The sequence below is a fragment of the Nannospalax galili genome, unplaced genomic scaffold (genome assembly GCF_000622305.1).
Source record: "Nannospalax galili isolate Female #2095 unplaced genomic scaffold, S.galili_v1.0 scaffold578, whole genome shotgun sequence".
In the NCBI taxonomy this organism is placed as follows: Eukaryota; Metazoa; Chordata; class Mammalia; order Rodentia; family Spalacidae; genus Nannospalax; species Nannospalax galili.
Window position 1 is genome coordinate 3,590,043 of NW_008342282.1, and position 19,563 is coordinate 3,609,605.

Here is a 19,563-nt window from a genome sequence, read left to right on the forward strand (position 1 = left end):
TAGGATACCTTATTAGCATAACAGGTTTAGCGACCCTTCACAGTACAGCAAATAGGATACCTTATTAGCATAACAGACTTAGAATCCTATTAGCATAACAGACTTAGCATCCTATCCCAGAGTAGAGTGTAGGATGCCTCATTAGCATACTGGGTTTCAGATTACAGAGCCTGGATTCCTGGAAACCACGTGATCTTGACAGTTGTAATATCACCCTAGGCTCAAGCCTGTCTCCCACATCTCCCCCTTTTTTTCATTTTTAAAGGTGAGGTGTATAGCATATTGATATCAGTCCAGACACACAAAGCCAAAGTACAGTCGCTCAGGGGATCATTGTATTAAGAGCCCCCTCCTTCAAGATGGTAAGCTTATTTAAGAGCAGGTGGTGCCAACTCCATGCCAACCAGTGGGAGTCGAGATTCTTTGCCTCAGCATTGTTGTCCCCACCTCAAGGGTCACCCAGTATAATGGACTGTGCCTGTCTTAGATTGTCCCATCTGTTGGGATCTTACCCCTCATTGACTACCAGCCCTCAAAGGTTGGGTCCCTTTGTGTGGTGTGGCAGAGGGAGAGGCAGTACATCCAGTATTGGCTTGTTTAAAGGCCTCCTCAGGGGTTAAGAATTTGTTGAAACCCATTGGAGGCCAATTATAGGTTGGTAATGGCAAGGAACAGTGGGTCCTTGTTTGTAGAGACATGCCTGGCAAGATCTGGAGGCAGGGCAAAAGCTAGTTGAACTAGCCTTAACAAAATTAACAATGCAGAGTACAAAAATTAGGAGATACCAGTAATGGCTATAGTCTCAGCTTATGAAGTGAGATACTCAAAGTTGTCCCAGGTTATCAGGTGTGCCATTGGAGCCGGTTGCTTTCATGGTCTGTGACACTGGGTCAGTCTCTTGGTGGTTGAGAGGTGCGCTGCTTCCTCTAGGGTCAGGGCCCCCATATCCAGGGTTGGTGGTTGTGGAGGGAGGGTTTTTGTCACAAGCAATTCTGATGCTTCGAGCTGGGATAACATTATCTGGAAAGACATAAGCATAGCCTCACCCTTGTGTTAACAACAAGTGTCAATAATATGATGGACATATTTGAGCTTGCCAAAAGGAGAAAAATGAGTGGCATCCATTTGCCAAGATTTCTAGGGAGGGTCCCAGCGGGTTGTAATGGCCCCAGAGGTAGAAGAGGGGCACAGAGGAGCAGGTACGGACCAAATGTTTGTAGCTCTGAGCATGGAGCACGCAAACCCGCACTTGTTTAAAGTAGCGAGGAGGTCCCTGTGCCTGGGCTTGTGGGGTTTTAAAAGTGCCACACCCTACCAAGGTGTCAAACCCAATCTTTTAAACATTGGTATTTCTATTGTGCTCTGCCTGTTGTTCTTATTTGTCCTGATAAGCAGCCTTCCATAAGAGAAAATCACCTCCCTGTAGAAAGGCACAGGCAATATTTTGCCAGTCATAGGGAGTGTTGGCTGCATGGCTGATTGTATCTAATACCTGACCAAACCAAGGGGAATGAATGCCATCCTCAATGGCTGCCTTACACAGCTTTTTTAAAGTATCATGAGAATATGGATTCCAGACATTAGGGTTTTGTAGTCCCTGATTGACTATAACTGGAAAAAACTGTGGAAAATCTCCCACTGTATCATAGAAGAGGGGCCTAGGCTGGAGGGGCTTCCAGTCTTCCTCTGGAAGGGAGGGGTAGATGGACTTGGGGGAAACTTCTTAGAGCTAGTGCAAGATGGCCGAAAGCAGCCATCACCCCATAATGGTGGAGCAGAGGCTGCCTTAAATTCCCATTTTTCATCAAAGCCAATACAAGATGGCAGTGTGTAGCCACCGCCCTGTAATGGTGGGACAGGGGCGATCTTGACTTCCTGTTTTTCATCAGGGAGACCCTCGGACCCAAATTCATCATTTTTTGCCTCATTATCAGCAGTTATCCTTTCCACATCAGAAGAGAAATCAGTTTGGTTTTGACTGGAAATGCCTGGGACAAGCTGTCCCCACTATACTGTTGCTTTATTTGTTTATCTATGTTTTTTAGTATGAGCTTATTCTGCTCAGAGGCATCGGGGGGAACTCCCCAAAGTGAGGCCAGAATTGCAGTCACAATGGGGTAGAACAGCCTAGATAATGGATGCCCTTCCCTGACTTCTCTCTTTCTGGCCATGAATAGCACACAAGCCCATTGCTCTGGATCCCAACAGCAGGAATCTATAAACCAAGGAGCAAGAGCTACCACTTTATTTAATACCTTAGTTACTGCCTTTTCTATTACCCTAATTTGCCTACTCCTGAGGAGAGAAACCAGTGCAACAGCGTGGAGGCCGGCAGCAGTTGGATAACTATTCCCCATACTGGAGGTCACTCACCCTTGCAAGATGTACCCAGAAGGACTCAGGAGCCATTCAGGAAGACGATCAGTGGAGACAGGAATGACATGCCACAGTGAAGACTGCGAGCTAGAAGAAGAAGCACAGGAGAACAAAACTGGTGAGCACCACGGAAGAATCATTGGCAAAGGGGGCATCAGGAGCCCTGAGCGTTACAGCTCCATGGGGCAAGAGAGTTGTGCCCCACGTTGGGTGCCAGCTGCTGTCACCGCCAGCGGCGACCACTCCTCCATTCTCGTAGGTGCTGCTCCTTCATTCTCATGGGCTTCGAGGCTGCTCCTCCGCTCGCCCTGGGCTGAGGCAGGTCCTCTGCTGCCTCCCGTCATCACCGCTTCTGCCCAATCCTGGACGCCAGGGCTGGTGAGGAGACTGTGTCAGCGGAGCCGCATTCAGACACAGGAGACTTGGTTCAGTGACACAGGTCTGATTTATTGCAGGAAGGCACAAACTTATATAAGAATAGTGGTCCAATCACAGCACAGCAAGTAGGATACCCTATTAGCATAACAGGTTTAGCAACCTTTCACAGTACAGCAAGTAGGATACCTTATTAGCATAACAGACTTACAATCCTATTAGCTTAACAGACTTAACGTCCTATCCCACAGTAGAGGGTAGGATGCCTCATTAGCATACTGGGTTTCAGATTACAGAGCCTGGATTCCTCGAAACCATGTGACCCTGACAGCTGTAATATCACCCTAGGCTCAAGCCTGTCTCCCACAGTCTATGATTAATACTAGAAATAGTTATATGGTAAGAAAAAAATGGAATTTCCCAGCAAATTTTGTTAAATACATTATGTCCAAATGATGATAATGGATTATTTCAATTCTTAGCAAAATTTTTAATGCTTTTTAAAACCATTGTTATAAGTCAGAAATAGTGGATAAATCATGTTTTCCAGAAAAAAACAGGGCAAAAACACCTGAACCCACAGCATTTTGGGAAGCAAGCACAAGACCTGCAAAAGCCAAAGTCAGACAACAACTCAGCATGGAGGAGGAGGTGGGCATCAAATTCAAACTCTAGTTGAGGAACTATTGGCAATGATAGTTGCTAGGAAAGCAAGGCTCAGCTTTCACTAAGAATGTGATGCTGGGTAGTTGTCCAGTACCCAGGGAATAGACTCACATACAAGAGCATTTCAGAACTCAAATTTGACCTATATCATTAAAAATAATAGAGGACATGAAGCAAGGCTGGGGAAGAGGAGGTGAACAAGGGGATCTGAATATTATCAAAATACATTGTTTGAAAATCTCAAAGAATGAATATTATTTAAACAGTCAGGAGACATGGCAGGTAGATCCCTGTGAGAGTAAGACAAGCTGGGTCTACATAGCAAGTTCCAGGCCAGCTGAGGTTATGGAAGACTCTGTCTCAAAAAAAATTAAAAATAGGGGCTGGAGAGATGGGTCAGTGGTTAAGAACACTGACTGTTCTTGCAGAAGACCTGGATTTGAATCCCAACACCCATATGGCAGCTAGCAACTGTCCATAACTCCAGTTCCAGGGGCTCTGACAGACTCTTCTGTCCTCCAACAGCATTTCACAACATGGGTGAGCTTACCTACATGCAGGCAATACACATACATATAAAATAAAAACAATAAAATAAAATAAAAAACCCAGAATATAATATTTAAATAATATACTAAAACTCATCATTGTGTTGATTTATTTTTATAGCTGTTTTTAGCTATGATGACAGAGTTGAGTCATCACCACAGCAACCACATAGCTCACAAAACCAAGCACATTTGCTCTGGTCCAGCATGATTTCTTGTGCCAAGCCTTGCTCTACAGTTGATAATATACTAAGGTAGGGAGCATTATAATAATTCTTTTAAGTGATCAGGTGATCTAAAACTCTGTTATTTCCAAATTAATTGGCAGTTGTTTGCTTTGCTGTCATTTGACCTGCAATTTTATGTGAAAACTAAGATGCCTGTCTTGTCTCAGTATTTGCTTCCTACCCTATGCAGTATTCAAGTCAGGTCTGCATCTGTAATTACCTCCCCCTCATTTCTTGTTTTCTATACTTTCCTGCACATAAAGGCAACTTTTTAATGTTTTTCTGATTTTAATGCTCTCTCCTCTACCAGGTGGAACCAGGATTTGTAGTCTTTATTTTCAGCATTTTCAAATTTTCTATTCCATTGGCACTTTATTTTTCTTTACTTTAAAAAAATATTTTATTATTTTTATTTTATGTGTATGAGTGTTATGCCTGCACGTAGGTAAGCACATCCATGTTGTACAAAACCCACGGAGGACAGAAGAAGCTGTCGGATCCCCTGGAACTGGAGTTAAGGGCAGTTGTTAGCTGCCATGTGGGTGCTGGGATTCAAACCAGGGTCTTCTGCAAGAACAACCAGTGTTCTTAACCACTGAGCCATCTCTCCTGCCCCGGCACCATATTTTTTTCATTTATGACAATAAATATATAAAAAATATTTTAATCAAGTAAAGCTTCCCCAGTTTCTCAAGCTTAAGTTTAAAATTTCATAAAATCTCTTCCCATCATTTATTTTTTCTCTTTTTACTTGTTTTATGACAATTTACTAAAAAAAATAATAGTTTCTCCATTCCTTCTTAATAGCCTCACATTGCTTCTTGAATCTTTCCTGTCTAACTCATTACCTGGAATATATTAAGTTGTCAATAAATGTCCAAAAGAAGTCTAATTTAGTTAACAATTTGCTTAATCCAGCAATTTCATAATTCTTACAAAATGCTTTTTAGAGAAAAGATAATTGTTTTATTATATCTATAGTTTACTTCTTCATTCTTTATTTCATTATCAAAGAAAAAATACTCAAAATATAATCTGATGGAAAGCAAAATGCTAGAAAATAAACAGTCTGTTCAGGTGTTGCTTTTTCAAACCATGAAAGGCTGTTTAGCCTTTCAAAGTGCCTCTACTCTGTGCCTTTCACTCAGGTACTTACAAAGCATGGCATTAGATCTGGGGCCTCAATACACATGGATTTTCAATTCATAATAATGACACCATTCACTTTCTCTGTTTATAATATGCATCTTTTCTCTAGTAGATCTCTATGTCACTGCTGAGTAGTGTACTAAAAAGTCTAGCTTGTCAGATTTCCTCTAATCTATTGGTTTAATAAGCCATTATGGTTTGTTTTAATACTATGTCCATTTAGCAGAATAATAGTAGTAGGATTTCCACTTGGGCCTGTGACCCATCTAGTCACAGATTCTTCTGCTAAATAACAGTATCAGATACGGGCTCCATCTTGTGGTGCAGGCCATAAATCCAAACAAAATGTAGTTGGCTTCTTGCTTATCACTTGTACTACTATTGTATGAGTGGACATTATCTTGCTAGGCCAGTTGATAGTGCAGCTAGCAGCTTTCATAGGTAAGACTGATGATTACTTTTCATCTCTCTCCATGCTCCCCCAACTAGCCCTCTCCTAATTTTGTGTATTTTTTTGATAACCCACTAAGTTCACTTAGAGCTACCTATATGTGCATGGGTGTGGAGACAGCCATTGAACTAGGGGAAACCTTCCTGTGTCAGTGTCCATCTTCTCAATGAAGAATAGTTCTCCCTCCCTAAGCAACTACTCACTTCCAATATCTATTCAGGATATGATGGGACTTGGATATCATCTAACTCATCTATATTGGGATTTTTGACTGACCAAATCTTACAGCACATCAGAAAACAACATTGCATAGTGCTCCTCCCCATCATCTGGCTCCTTTTCACCTCTGCTTCCATGGTGTATTTGGAATCTTGGTGGTGTTTTGATGACACAGATGTTCCTTTTGAGGTTGAGCACTCAGTCAGTCTCTTATTCTTAGATCATTGACCAGTTATGCATCTCTCCACTGACTTCTGTCCATAGCTCGAAGAATCTTATTTGATCAAGCCTGACTTCATCCTATGTCTGGGGGTATTACATAAATATGTATAAGGTGTTTTTCACAACATGGTCATTAGCAAAATAACAATAACAAGTTCCAACTTAAGTTCTAAGCCCTCCCAGCATTGTGCTTTTGACCAGGATTACAGTACTAAGCATTGCAATCCCTCTTATGAAGCAGGCCTCAAATCCAATCAGCAAGCAGTTATTTAACAAATAACAGCTAGGCAGCTATTGTACCAATAGGTAAATCTCGCTTGGCGGAAGGCATTGTAGCATGCAGGGTTCAGCACGGGGTGTCTTTTCTCCCCCAGCATCCTGCATAGCATCTTCTGGTACTATGAAAGCTACTCAGCAGGAAAAAGTTTCCTGGTGATTTGAGATATATTTCTATATGTCTTGTAATGAAATTGTGATGTCATCAGCAATGGACCTTACCATATAGTTATAATGGATAATCAGTGAAATGGTAATTGCTAGTGTTGTTTTGGAGGCCTCTAGGGCCACCTTGACATGTAAGGAAGGATCCTATGCCTTGCACTGGGGATTTCATTTAATAACCCATGTCTTCTGAAAATATTCATTGTTCACCCATGCAGGATAATTTCATTCAAACTATTTTTTAAGTTGCATTTTGAAATTAGTTTGCTAACTGGTGGGTTTTCCATAAGGCTTTTTATATATTCTTAGTTTTGATTAACCTCACCACACGTACTATCTCCTCTCCTCCTCTCCCTCCCTCTTGCCACTCTCCTGGCTTAATCTTGTGAAGTCAGTTAGATTTGTCCCAATTAGCAGAGTTAAGACCATCTTGGCTAGGCTGATAATCCACTATGTCCAAATATATACATGAGCCTTGTCACAAATTTGCTGACTCTTCACAGAACAAGTGACCACACAGAAGCATAAGCAAAGACAGCCAAGCTAAGTTTATATCAACATAAGTTATCGGATCCTCTAGACGAAAGTGTTTATTGTTTTATGCCTTTGAGTTGTGGGTGGTATGTCAGGCAATAAGAGCATGTCAATAGATAACTGATGTACACAGCTTGTGGCCAAATAAAGGAAATACACTTGAGTTACTTTCTCAGAGTAGATTGAGTTAGCCAATCTATTTTTTTTTTTCTGCCTGCTGAAAACTGTTTCATCTTTTAGAACTCAAAAACAGGAGGGTTTCTCTCACCTAAACAAGTAGGGGGAAAAGTCTTTCAGTAGGAAGCACACCGCCAAGAGTTGGTCCCAATTCCCCTGAGTGGGAAAGATTATTTCTGGATGACTGAAGTTTAGTTTGTTTCCTTTTACTAAGGTTTTCATTTTTCTTCTCTTCCAATATAAATGAAAGGAGGAAATGAAATTACAGCTCCATGCTTATACATTTTTAGGAAATAATAGAGAAGAATAGCTCACACTTTAAGATGCAGGAGCAAAATTAAGCTTCCTTAAATCCAGCATAATTGAAATATCCACATTGTTTACCCACATCTGAAGAAACACTTGAGGTGTTATTTCCAATGTGGCTTCATTCTACTGAGAGTCCTATTTTTTGCCCATTGTGTGGAATCACATACTGCTGCTTATGATTGTATATAAGGTGATGCAGTAATTACTTGGCTATTTTCCCTTGTTACTCTTGGAGTCATATGAATATAGATTAAAACAATGTTTAATTAGACAAATTAGTATGTGCTAAGCAGACAACAAAAGGAAAGATGCAGAGAAGGACTAGATGTTTCTACCACTTGCGAGAAGCATTCTAAGTGGTAGACCATCATCCTAACAAAGGATGGTAGGTACTCTTCCACCTCCCACATGACCCAAGGTCCGTCCTGTCCTTGAATACATCCCAAAATAATAGCTGTCCCAGGAAGGATGTCTTAAAGAGGAGCTCAAAGACAGAGTGCTCATACCCAAATTCTTCCTGCAAGATTTCACTGAGTTGTCAATGTTGACTTATTCTCTCAACTCCTAAGACACTAGCCTAAGTTTCTGATTCAAGCTTTTACTTTCAATCAGTTAAGGCACAGGAGTGTCAGTCACCTGGGTACTGCTCCATCATTTGTTTCTCCTTGCCTCATAATTTTCCAAGTTCTTGTAAAGAATGCCTACAGAAGGTATCGAAATCATACAGCGTGTTTGCCATTCGTTTCCTAAAGATAACTAACTAATGTACTTGGAATTAGATTTCTCACAAATTTCCTGTTTTGTTAAGCAATTGAATATGAGTGTAAAGTCTTGGGAGTTTGAGGCTTGCTGCTGTGATCTTAAGTTAGAAAACCAGCTACAGAGCCCGACCTTCCACTGTTTCCAGCTGTCATTGGGCAAAATGCAGCAACGAAATAGGTTATGACTTCACAGTCCTGCTGGTAATTTAAATACCTGCCTTTCTATTTTGCACTACATTTTCTATTATTTGTTGTCTTGAATTTCATCAGAATTCCTGAGAGAATCAGATGAGATAGCAAGATATAAAAAAAAATTAAAAAGAAATTTCTGTGATTTGTTTCTTTTAACCTTTGGAATATCTTTTTTTTTTTTTTTTTTTTTCCCATATAAGAGGATAGGAACACTTGCTGGGCAAGCATGAAGACCTGAGTTCAAATACTAAGACCCTACATAAAAACCCAGGCAGGAGTGCACATGCTTGTATCCTAGATTCCAGGAGACAATAGGAGACAGTAAATTACTGGCTACCAGTTTAGCCCCAGCTTTAATGAAAGACCCTGACTTTAAGGAATAAAGTGACAAAGCAGGACACCTGATATTCTCCTCTGGTCTCCAGGCACACACAGTCCCTGCCATATACATCATTGTGCATACACAAACTCCTACCACACACACAAAAAATAAATGTTAAGGACCTAATTTGAGTCCTTTGATTTCCCATATTGAAATGGGAAGGATGATCTGCTGTGTTATTTTATTGCAGCTGAAGAAGAAACCCAATAAACTAGAGAGTTTTCTAGACTAAATAACTAATGTTTGCAACAAAAGTCAGGATACTTCGGAAAATCAAAGTAATTCGTATAGGAAATACATTGCAAGAGTCACATGGCTCCTCTTCTGAGCAGTTCATTGAATGTTTAATTGTATTTAATAGCCACAAGAAAATTTCATGACCTGTTATCAGTCTATCAGCCATCTGTCTGTCTGTTTATCTGGATTATTCAAATAAGCATAGTGGATATCACGCATATCATGGATCGTTGTGTGTGGTCTATGTGTCTTTATCCACATCTATGAACCTTAACAAGCAAGGCTTCCTTTACTGTTCTCTGATTTGATGTACTGGTTGAGTCAGTGATTCCTAGCACGTCTGAAGAAACACCACCCGTCAGGGGTCACATTTACATGCTCTACTGAAAAGGAACTTCAGCTGAAAGTATGCTAATAGCTCAAGTCCTGCTGTGAAACATATGTGGAGAGATATTAACCACCTACATGTGTTAGGAATACAAGAAACACAGAAAAACTGTGCAGTTTCACAAACGGGCAAAATAATTGAAACTTAATGAGGAGATTCTCTAGGCTGAAAGTGACCTCTCATTGTAGTATCACTGTGTTCCCCCTTTCCATCTAGTAGCTAGGAAAAAATAAAAATAAAAAAAGAATGACTAAGAGCATAAGGGGCAGTCTAAATCCCACTAAGTTCTTCTTTTGCTCAGCATTGATTACCTTCTAGGATTTCTGTTGCCACTTAGGCATTCAAGACTGTTTTTATGCCTGGCTGATTTGAATGAACTAAGTTTATAAAAAGCAGAGAGAGAAACTTTCTCTTAGGATGCCACTTAGTATCCTGAGTACATAATGAATGTGATTTCAACTAATCATGGCTTAATCTTTAGTGACATAGCTACAAATTTCAAAGTAAAGGGGGGAAAAAAAGACTTGGGGGCAAATATCTAGGAGAGGTTCTTTTATCCAAAAAGTAAACAAAAAATAGAATCATGTACAATACACATGCCACATGGGGGGTGGAAGGGAGGCGGTTAGGACTCACATGCCACACAAGAGGTTGGGAGAATTAGGATGCACATGTAAGATCAGGAGAAGTTAAAGTAGGATAAGGAAAACTCAGCCCTGTTTATAAAGTACATTTTTTTTTTTACACTTTTTGGCACTTGTAGGAACTGTCAATGTTTAATTGGCAAGCAGTGGCACTGTGTGTAACACTTGTCTTTAAGGTCTAGTTGACAGATGCATCAGCTATGCAGTAGAGACTGTCCTGAAGATATGGCAAGTTGTTTTAATCTTTTTGAAAGTTAGGTTTTTTTCCACTTCTGTCTTTAAAATAATTTTTTGGTCTTTTTTTCTGAGAAACAGTCTTCTTGGAACTCACTATGTAGATTAGGTTGGCATCAGTCTTACAGAGATCTTCCAGTGCTAGGATTAAAAGCATGAACCACTACACCTTGATTTTTCCATATCTTTTAAAAATATTATTTTATTTCATCTGTATGAGTGTTTTGCTGGCATGTTTGTAAGTGCACCATGTGTATACAATGCCCACAAACTTTGATCCAAGCATTCAGGAGGCATAGGCAGGAAGATCTCTGTGATTTTGAGCCCAGCCTCATGTTCACAGCTAGTTACAGGCCAGCCAGTACATGAGACCCTTACTCAAAAAATATAACAACAAAATAATGACCCTGCATTTCACTATTTTTACTCCTGATTTGTATAAACAGCTTTTATTCATATATTCTTAAGACTAAATACTAAAAAAGAAATAATCTAATAAATTGATTATACTTTGTGACATGTTTATTCCTATTGCAAAATTCAGTTAAGGCCAATTTCAAAGTATCAATGTGACTGCCAGTATAAACATTTTTACTTTGTAGTAGAACAGAAAAGCTAAGAAATCTACTGGCCATTAAGAAAAGAAGTAGGTGAAGTTAGGAGAGGGGATGCTGGTTGTGTCCAGGTGATTTAGAAACAGTTGGGGAGTTGGGGTAGGGCATGGATATGTATACATGCATAAATTTGTCAAAGAATAAATGGAAATATTATAAAAGAGAAACATGCATAAGTTTAAAAAATCATAATTGTTTCAAAGATGAAGTAATACACTCAGCAACTTTTATGCTTTTTTAAATTTTAGTTCATTTATTAAAAACTTCTAATTAGCTTATACCCTGGGCATTTTTCAATCTTCAGCATACTTCTTACTGAGTTTTGCTAAAGGTGGTAATCCTTCTCACCTGTTCTCTGTGGCTTTCCTAGAGTGGCCTCAATTGTATGCTTTGAAATTCAGGGTGTGTAGGAAGTTTAGGCCCATAATTGTTTTAATGGGTTGCTTTTTAAAAACACAGTTGGTTACTAAACACAGCAAACTGAGTTACACTAATAAAAATTAGGGGATTTCTAGATTATAATAAATGAAACTTGTTAAGTATAAAATCACTTTCAATTCTTAATTCAACAATATGCTAAACAATATAGTTTAATAATGATTTGAAATATTTTCTGACAACAGTAAGCTGCCAGAATAATGCAAGAATAAAATGTCCTGTCCCTTAATGAATTCATATTGATAAAGGTCTGTTTACATATAAAGTGTGTTTTGGCTACAAATGCCAGCATGGTTGTTTTTGACAGGAATGACTGAACTTGTTGCAGGCTGAGTGTTGCCTTGTATACATGACCTTTGGTAATCGTTATCTTCACAGTGAATCTAACACTGGCTGGGTACACTAACACAAATAGTGTATGTTTATATAATTCTCTGATAATTTTTACAAAATAATTATTTGACAAAATGGAAAATAATTCTGAAGTTGAATTATGAGGTATCACTATCTTGTCTCTGATAAGTATCCTTAACACTGCAAATTCATTTATTTATTGAAAAAAAGAAAATTAGGATATTAGGGTTAGATAGGTGATCCAGAGAACTGTTGAAATTTCACAAATTTGAAATGTGGAACTAAAATTTAAAAATCTTTGGGGTGGCATCTTTGTTTATTAATTCATTCCTTTTTTTTTAAATCTTGGTTATAAAAAGAGATTTTTGCCAAGTTTTGAGATGGTTTAATGATTACCTATATTGAAGTTTAATGTGTCTAACTTCAATTAAAATGAATTTATTCTTCCAAGAATATTTTCCCTAAAATCTAAACCCAGATGTATTTTAGACAAAATTTCTTGCATGTGTTTCTAATTCTTTTATAAACATGCCATTAAAGTACGCCATTGCAAAATCAGTAGGTAGCCAAAAATCATAAAAACTTTCCATAGAAACATAAAGGTTTTGACTGCCAAGTATAGATAAACATGATTCCTAAATATTTTTGGTACTTGAGTGAAGAAAAAAAATGTTTTCATTGAATCTGTCCATACTTTTGAATATCTATTTAATTTCTTTTGTCAACTTTTGTTTCACCATACTTACTTTACTCTTGAAAAAAATTCTTCCCAAGTCACTTCTTTAAAATGCATCTGCTTCTTTGATATTTATCCAAAATAATCTTCTTCTGTGTAATTTACCTAACTTATAGAAGAGGTATACTAAGGAAAGTTGAAATCACATGATTTGTAAAACTTGTTGAATATTTAGAACATTGTTTAAAAGGGGAAATATACTGGCAAACAAAATGGCAATATATGGATAATTATCAAGTGTTTAAAGTTACAGCATACACTATATGTTTTTATAAGTATATGTTTTGCAAAGTGTTTAATATTTCAGGTGAAATGTTTTCTGAAAACAAAAAGGTATTTTCCATTAATGCAACTCTGAACTTTCTTTAGCAACTTCAGTGAAACAAATTTACTTTCAATTTTCCAGAATTTTTAATCTGGCTAATAATAGAGTTCAAATTTCAAATTAATCTGTTACTCTTCACATATTTTTTTTTTTTTTTTTTGGTGTATGCAATTCATTTCCTGGACATGAGAATTCTGTTAAATTTTAGTCTATTCAGAAATGCAGAAATCAAGGCCATACCTCTGTGGACTAAAAACCACAAGTATAGGGAGACAGGACTAATCAATGAAATTTCCCAAGGCCAGTCAGCCTGATTTATTCAGTAATGCCACCGATGAATGAACTAGATGGTGCTCTGTCTGAGAAGTGCATTGCCCATTCTGTCTCTTCATGGTCTGCTAGGCTACTTACAGACCTGAGTCTGAGATGCAAAATAAAATGGACATTTGAAGCAATTATCTGAACAATTCTGGTGAAAAGAAAGCTTGTTATAAGGAAAAAGTATGTTGGGGGTACCTTAATTGTCCATATTGAGTTTCTATATTGATCACACTCACAGGACGATTGCTTCACCAGCCACTTTATTTTGCTTGGGTAGACACGGGCTAAGATAATTGAAAACAATTAAACAACAGTGTTTTGGGTACCATAAATGACAGTTTGGATCAGCTATTGTGGGGGCAGGTTAGTTTCATCAACAAGTATTTATCAATCCCCTACTGAAACAAGTACTTTAAGAAAGGCCCCCAGAAAACAGCAGAAAATGATCATGAAATTAGCAAAAACAAAGCATTGGTCAAAAATAAGGCACTTACACCTGGCATGGTGATTCACTCTTTAGTTTCAACACTCAGCAGGCAGAGGCAGGTGGATTTCTGTGAGACCAAGGCCAGCCTTGTCTACATAGCAAGAGGCTATGTAGCTAGGGGTACAGGGAAGCCCTGTCTCAAAAACAAATAACAAAAATTTAGGCATCTATGACAATTCAAGAGTGGCTTTGAGAAAAAGTTGTGTTTTGAATACTTTTTTTTTTCTCTTTCTAAAGCTTCATGGAGCTCAGAAAGCTTGTTGTTAAACATTGAGTTGAGTTTATAAAAAGTAGGAAAATTTTACATTTCTACAAATGTACAATATTATGGCTGAAATGCTACCATATTTTGAACGAAACAATGTGGCTATTGGCCCTCCTTTGTTAAAAGATCAGTCTATCTCAGTGGAGGCAGACACTGCAATAAATCCCTAAGGGCTTTGCTTAAAGAGAATGAGATATCACTTTCTTATAGAGTGACAGGTTAGAACAGCAACATGAGACCACTTGGTGCCTGGGGGAGATAACTAAATGGTGAAGGAAGAATAAGATGAGCTGGAAATAAATTCTGTACTCAGAGGGCAATTTTGCCTTGAGGAGTCTAGGACAACTAAAAGGCCCTGAAGGACCAAATGAGTTTTATAGAGGAAAGGATAATGTTACCAACCTACACCTAGAAAATGAAAGAAAGTCTTCTTCAGTCCATATTTACATAGCATTTTCTTTGTCACTGAAATGCTATTGGACAATCTATAGCAACTTCATTTATACTCTTGAAGAAAAATATGTCCTGAGACCTATATTACAAGAAAAAATAAAGTCATTGAAGGTTAGATGCATAAGTGAATTTGGTAAAATTCTGCACCCCTTACTAAAAAAAAAAAAAGAAAGAAAAAAAATTACAAATATGATCAATGTGCATTTCAATTATATTTTGCTTTAATGTAATTTGACCCTTTAAAAAACAAAACATTGTATATCCCTTTATAATTTTGCATATGTCTACATGAATAATGACTAAAATTTGTCATTTAGAAATAATGTTTTATTAAGAGATTTTTTTTTTTGGTCATTGTTTTAGGTCTCAGTCCATGATCACTTGGCTCCTTTGCTTTAGGCCTGTAGCGGCATGTCATGCAGAAATAAGTGACAAAGGAAACTTCTCACCTCACTGTCAGGAAGCGAAAGAGAGAACAGAGAGGACAAGAAAACCCCACAGTGCCTTGCAAGGACAAGATCCCTGTGATTGAAAGATCTCCCAGAAGCTGATAACCTAGTTTCTACCCGTGGACACGTTTGAGTTTACATAAAAATGTGGAAATGGGGGTTGGGGATTTAGCTCAGTGGTAGAGCGCTTGCCTAGCCGCAGCTGGTTTGGTGTTGGATTTGAAATACGTGAGATATAATTATTAAATTATCCAAATTGGGGCTGGAGAGATGGCTCAACGATTAAAAGCACTGATTGCTCTTTCAGAGGACCCGGGTTCGATTCCCAGCACCCACATGGTGGCTACGGACCATCCTTAACTCCAGTTCCAGGGGAATCCGAAGCCCTCTTCTGACCTCTGCAGCTTCACATACATGCAGGCAATACACTCATACACATAAAATAAAAATAATAAATAAAATAAAAAACTACACAAATTACTTAAAATACTGTTTAACAATGTACTAAATACAAATAATTACTAGGTCAACTTGAACTTTAAAGTGGTTATATTAATATTATAAATTAATATTAATTCAATATATGTAGAAATAAATGTGAAAACATTCTGGAAAAGTCATACTGAGTTTAAACTGCTATTACAAAATATTATGCACTAGGTTGTTTAAAAATACACACTCATTTTTAGCATTCTGGGATGTCTTTCGATCAATGCACCAGCAGATACAGCAAGGGTCCATTTCCGGGTTTGTAGACAGCTATCATGACCTAGATCCTCTGGTGGGAGAGATAAAACACAAGTTCTCCCAGGATTCTGTGCTAGTTTACCAGAGTACAGTCAGTAATCCCATTTCTCAGGGTTTCACCCTAAGGACGTCATCTAATATAATCCTTTACGAAATACCCTACATAGTAACATTATCAGTGTAGGGGAAAGGGTTTGGTGGACCTAAGTATCTATTCTATCACAGAAAATAGTTTAGTGATTTAAGGAGGAGATCAATACGTGATAGAATTTCATTCTTCAATGATACATATATTTTGATGCTCGTATCGATAAGTGACCATCATATTACTGCAGAAAGAAAGAGATGAAGGAATAAGATCTAAATTTTATGTGATTTGACAAGGCCTTTTTCATTCACCTACTTGAGTATATATCATTTGCTTTTGAATGTTCTCTTGCTCTGCCCTGAAATCACAAATACTTCTCTGTTCAAAGATAATCTTACAGGTAGAAAGGCTTGTAGTAAACTAGCAATAAACTAATTTCCTGCTTTAAGCATTCCTTATTTTTAAAAAATCTCTTTCATTTGTCTTTCTGATTTAATCTGTTTCTTCAATAAAATGTGAGATTGATTCAATATATACATATAAGCTACAGTTTTACTACAATACTGTAGGATAAGATAATGGTTATCTTTTACCGTAATTATATCCTACTCTGAATCAGCTTGAATTAGAACAGAGAAAGGAAAAAAGCTGCAATGGACTTTACATGCTCGTTCAACTGTTACTCTTCTAAAAGATATGAACCTTGCCAAAAATCCTCAGAGGCAATACAATTCTCTATTTTAATGAATTCACTTGCACCCCACTGAGAATTAATTGCTTTGGAAGCAACCCAATAGTCTAGCATGCTGAGATGCCCACTGGAATTTTTTATAATAAAGAGCTCTAAAGAATTAAGAAACCTCCTGAATAGGTAAAACTTTTACTTCAGTTGTCTACTTCCTCCTCTCTCTCTCTGTCTCATTCTGTCTCTGTCTCTGTCTCTGTCTCTGTTTCTCTCTCTGTCTCTCTCTGACTCTCTGTCTCTCTCACACACACACTACATTAGGAGGGTTGGTATTACTTGTAAATTTAAATAATTGCTGACACAAGAGAGTGCTGCATAAACATAGAAGTCAACTGCACCAATGTCACTCTCCCTGAGAAACATCAGTAGCAAAATGCTTTTCAGCTTAATTATTTTAATTGTTTTTTTCCTTGGTCGCTGAAATCTATAACAAAAAGAGATTTTGTCAAGTGCTTGTGTACACTTAGATGTACCCCCTGCTTCCAATTTAATTTAAGTTACTCATGTATTCTAATATTTATCAACATTTGACAAAACTTAGAATAACAATGCAGTCTTCTCCCAGAGAGTGACACACAATTAAAGCTATTAAAGAACACAAGTAACTCAGCTGATGCTTCATGACTGAGAAAAATATACCTGAATATAATGCATATACTACGTTTTAAATTTTTATACATTTTGTTGCTGCTTAGATTCCCTTAAATGCCATTACAAAGAGGAAAGATATAGCATAGCTTTCAACAAAGTTAACCTATGAGACCCAAATTAAATATAGAAAGAAATCAAAGACAGTTAGAGACAAAATATGAACTGTAATTTATATCCTTCACATTTCATCATAAACTTACATTTTTCCTTACCAACCAGGCAGAGAAGAAAAGTGATGATTTGCCAAAGTATTTTAGAAAAAAATTAAAATATTTTATCATAAACACCATTATTCAATTCTGAAATTATGAGAGATATTCATCAGGTAGTCATTTAGTGAATAACTTTTTTAAAATGTAAAAGACTTCATGTATTCCTTGTGGCTCATTTATAAAAAGGTGAAAAAGAGTCTTCATAAACTTCCATTTGCATTTCTGTTTCAGCAACAGGTGTCTTTTTTTCAGTTTTGAATAGTCATTTTATTTTTTTCTTACCATTGTTTTTGTTGATTTTTTGTGCATTTCATACTGAATACCTCAAACAATTTTAATCCCCACCAGCACCCTTACTCCCCGCCCCCCACTGGAACCCATATACTCTGTAATTTGTGTTAAAGTCCACTGTGTCAAGTCAGTATCCTCAGATGTTTCCCAGTTCAAGTCCATTCATTGAGCTCTAGTCGACCTATCTAGAGTCCCCTGTTTTAGGAAGATCAGTTCTTCATCAGTACCATATGGAAACAGAGTCCTATAAGATCCTGAGACTCTTCTCATATAATTCTATGACAATGGTGTCAGCATACACAAGTCCCATGCAAATTCAGGCAGACAAAAACCCAGCATAGAACTGGGGAAATGAACAGCAGACCCCAGTCTTAGCTGAAGAAACAGGTGTCATCGTTAACCTAACTGAAACAAAGCAAAACTAAACAATGGAACTAAAAATCGTAGAACAATAATAGAATTTGTTTGACCTTTAGCAATATGGGACAGTGAACCATGCTGAAAGTTGTCTCATCTTGCTGCCTGGAAAGAACAGTTCCTAGCCTGTGGTGTGTGTGGAGCTCATTCTCCCAGAACACATACATACTAAAGAGATAATGGGAATAAAGAAGGCCACGGTGGCTAAAGAAGTTGACACAAAATACTGGAGGAGATCCTAAAAAAAGCAAAACAGGGCTGGATAGTGGCTCAGTGGTTTAGAGCACTGGCTGCTCTTTCAGAGGACTGGACTCTGTTCTCAGCACCCACATGGAGGCTAAAAACTCTACATAACTCCAGTTCCTGGGGACCCCAACCCCTTCTTCTGATTTCCACAGGTATTGCATCACTTGGGTACATTTATATACATGCAGGTGATATACTCATGCACATTAAAAAATAAAATAATAAAACATGGTTTTTTAAAAATGAAATAATTAGTCTTCATAGCTTTCAAAGAGTCTCAGGCAAGCTTTCAGATGCCTACTGAGCAGGACATCACACAAGGAAAATCCCTGAGACTAAGGAAAGCATAGATTAGGATGAATAAGCCTTAGGTCTCACAGAGGGCTTGGCAGTGCATCTTTGGAAAAGTTAAAATAAGAATATTAGTAATATATTGGTCATCCTATATAAAAAATCTCAACATTTCTAGTTCAGCAGTTGGATAAAATTGGTTCTACATTACGAGCTGCTTTAGGGTCCTTATTTTCAAAGATATACACCAGAAACAAAAGAAGTGAAGTTTTATTTATGTACTGTATACCTGAATAAGTCTCATCAACATTTATAGAACTCAAGATATCAAGCACCACGACAAATACAATTGTGATATTGACCATTTGATAAAAATTTAGTATCCTAAATTTTGTTGTAAATCATACTTGCATTCTAAAACAAAATTATTCATATGAACAAAAGTAGCAGCGCTCACAATTCAAGTTTAATGCAAGGAAATTAAAGCACATAACAATAGCATTAAAGCAAGAATATGTATTGCAATTTAGAGATTCTAGCAAGCTCCTTCAGAAAGACAACTCATTTGTCTTCCTGCTAGACAGAAAATGTTTCATTGTGTTATGTTTAAGGACATCTCAGATTGAGGAAGTAAAGAAAATGTAAACTCAGCTTATGTTTTGTGGTCATGTTCACGCTGTCAACAGCTTCTATTCATTGGGCATTTTTCCGAAATCAGACACAAATCATTGACCCTGATATTTCTAAAAACAAATGCATTCTGCAATATATTTGGCCCAAAGTTATACAATTACACTATTAATCAACACATTTGAAGATTTATCCAGAAAGGACCAGCATACTAATAAATGTCTTTAAAGAGTTGGTACTATTCCAAGGACTTCTTGAATCAACTACCCTA

The 19,563-nt window shown here is 37.5% G+C and overlaps 1 pseudogene; it reads left to right on the forward strand.

Moving 5' to 3' along the window:
• Window positions 1-2,436: 2,436 nt before the first annotated feature.
• Window positions 2,437-19,563, forward strand: part of LOC103738189 — a 102,541-nt pseudogene continuing 85,414 nt past the window's right edge.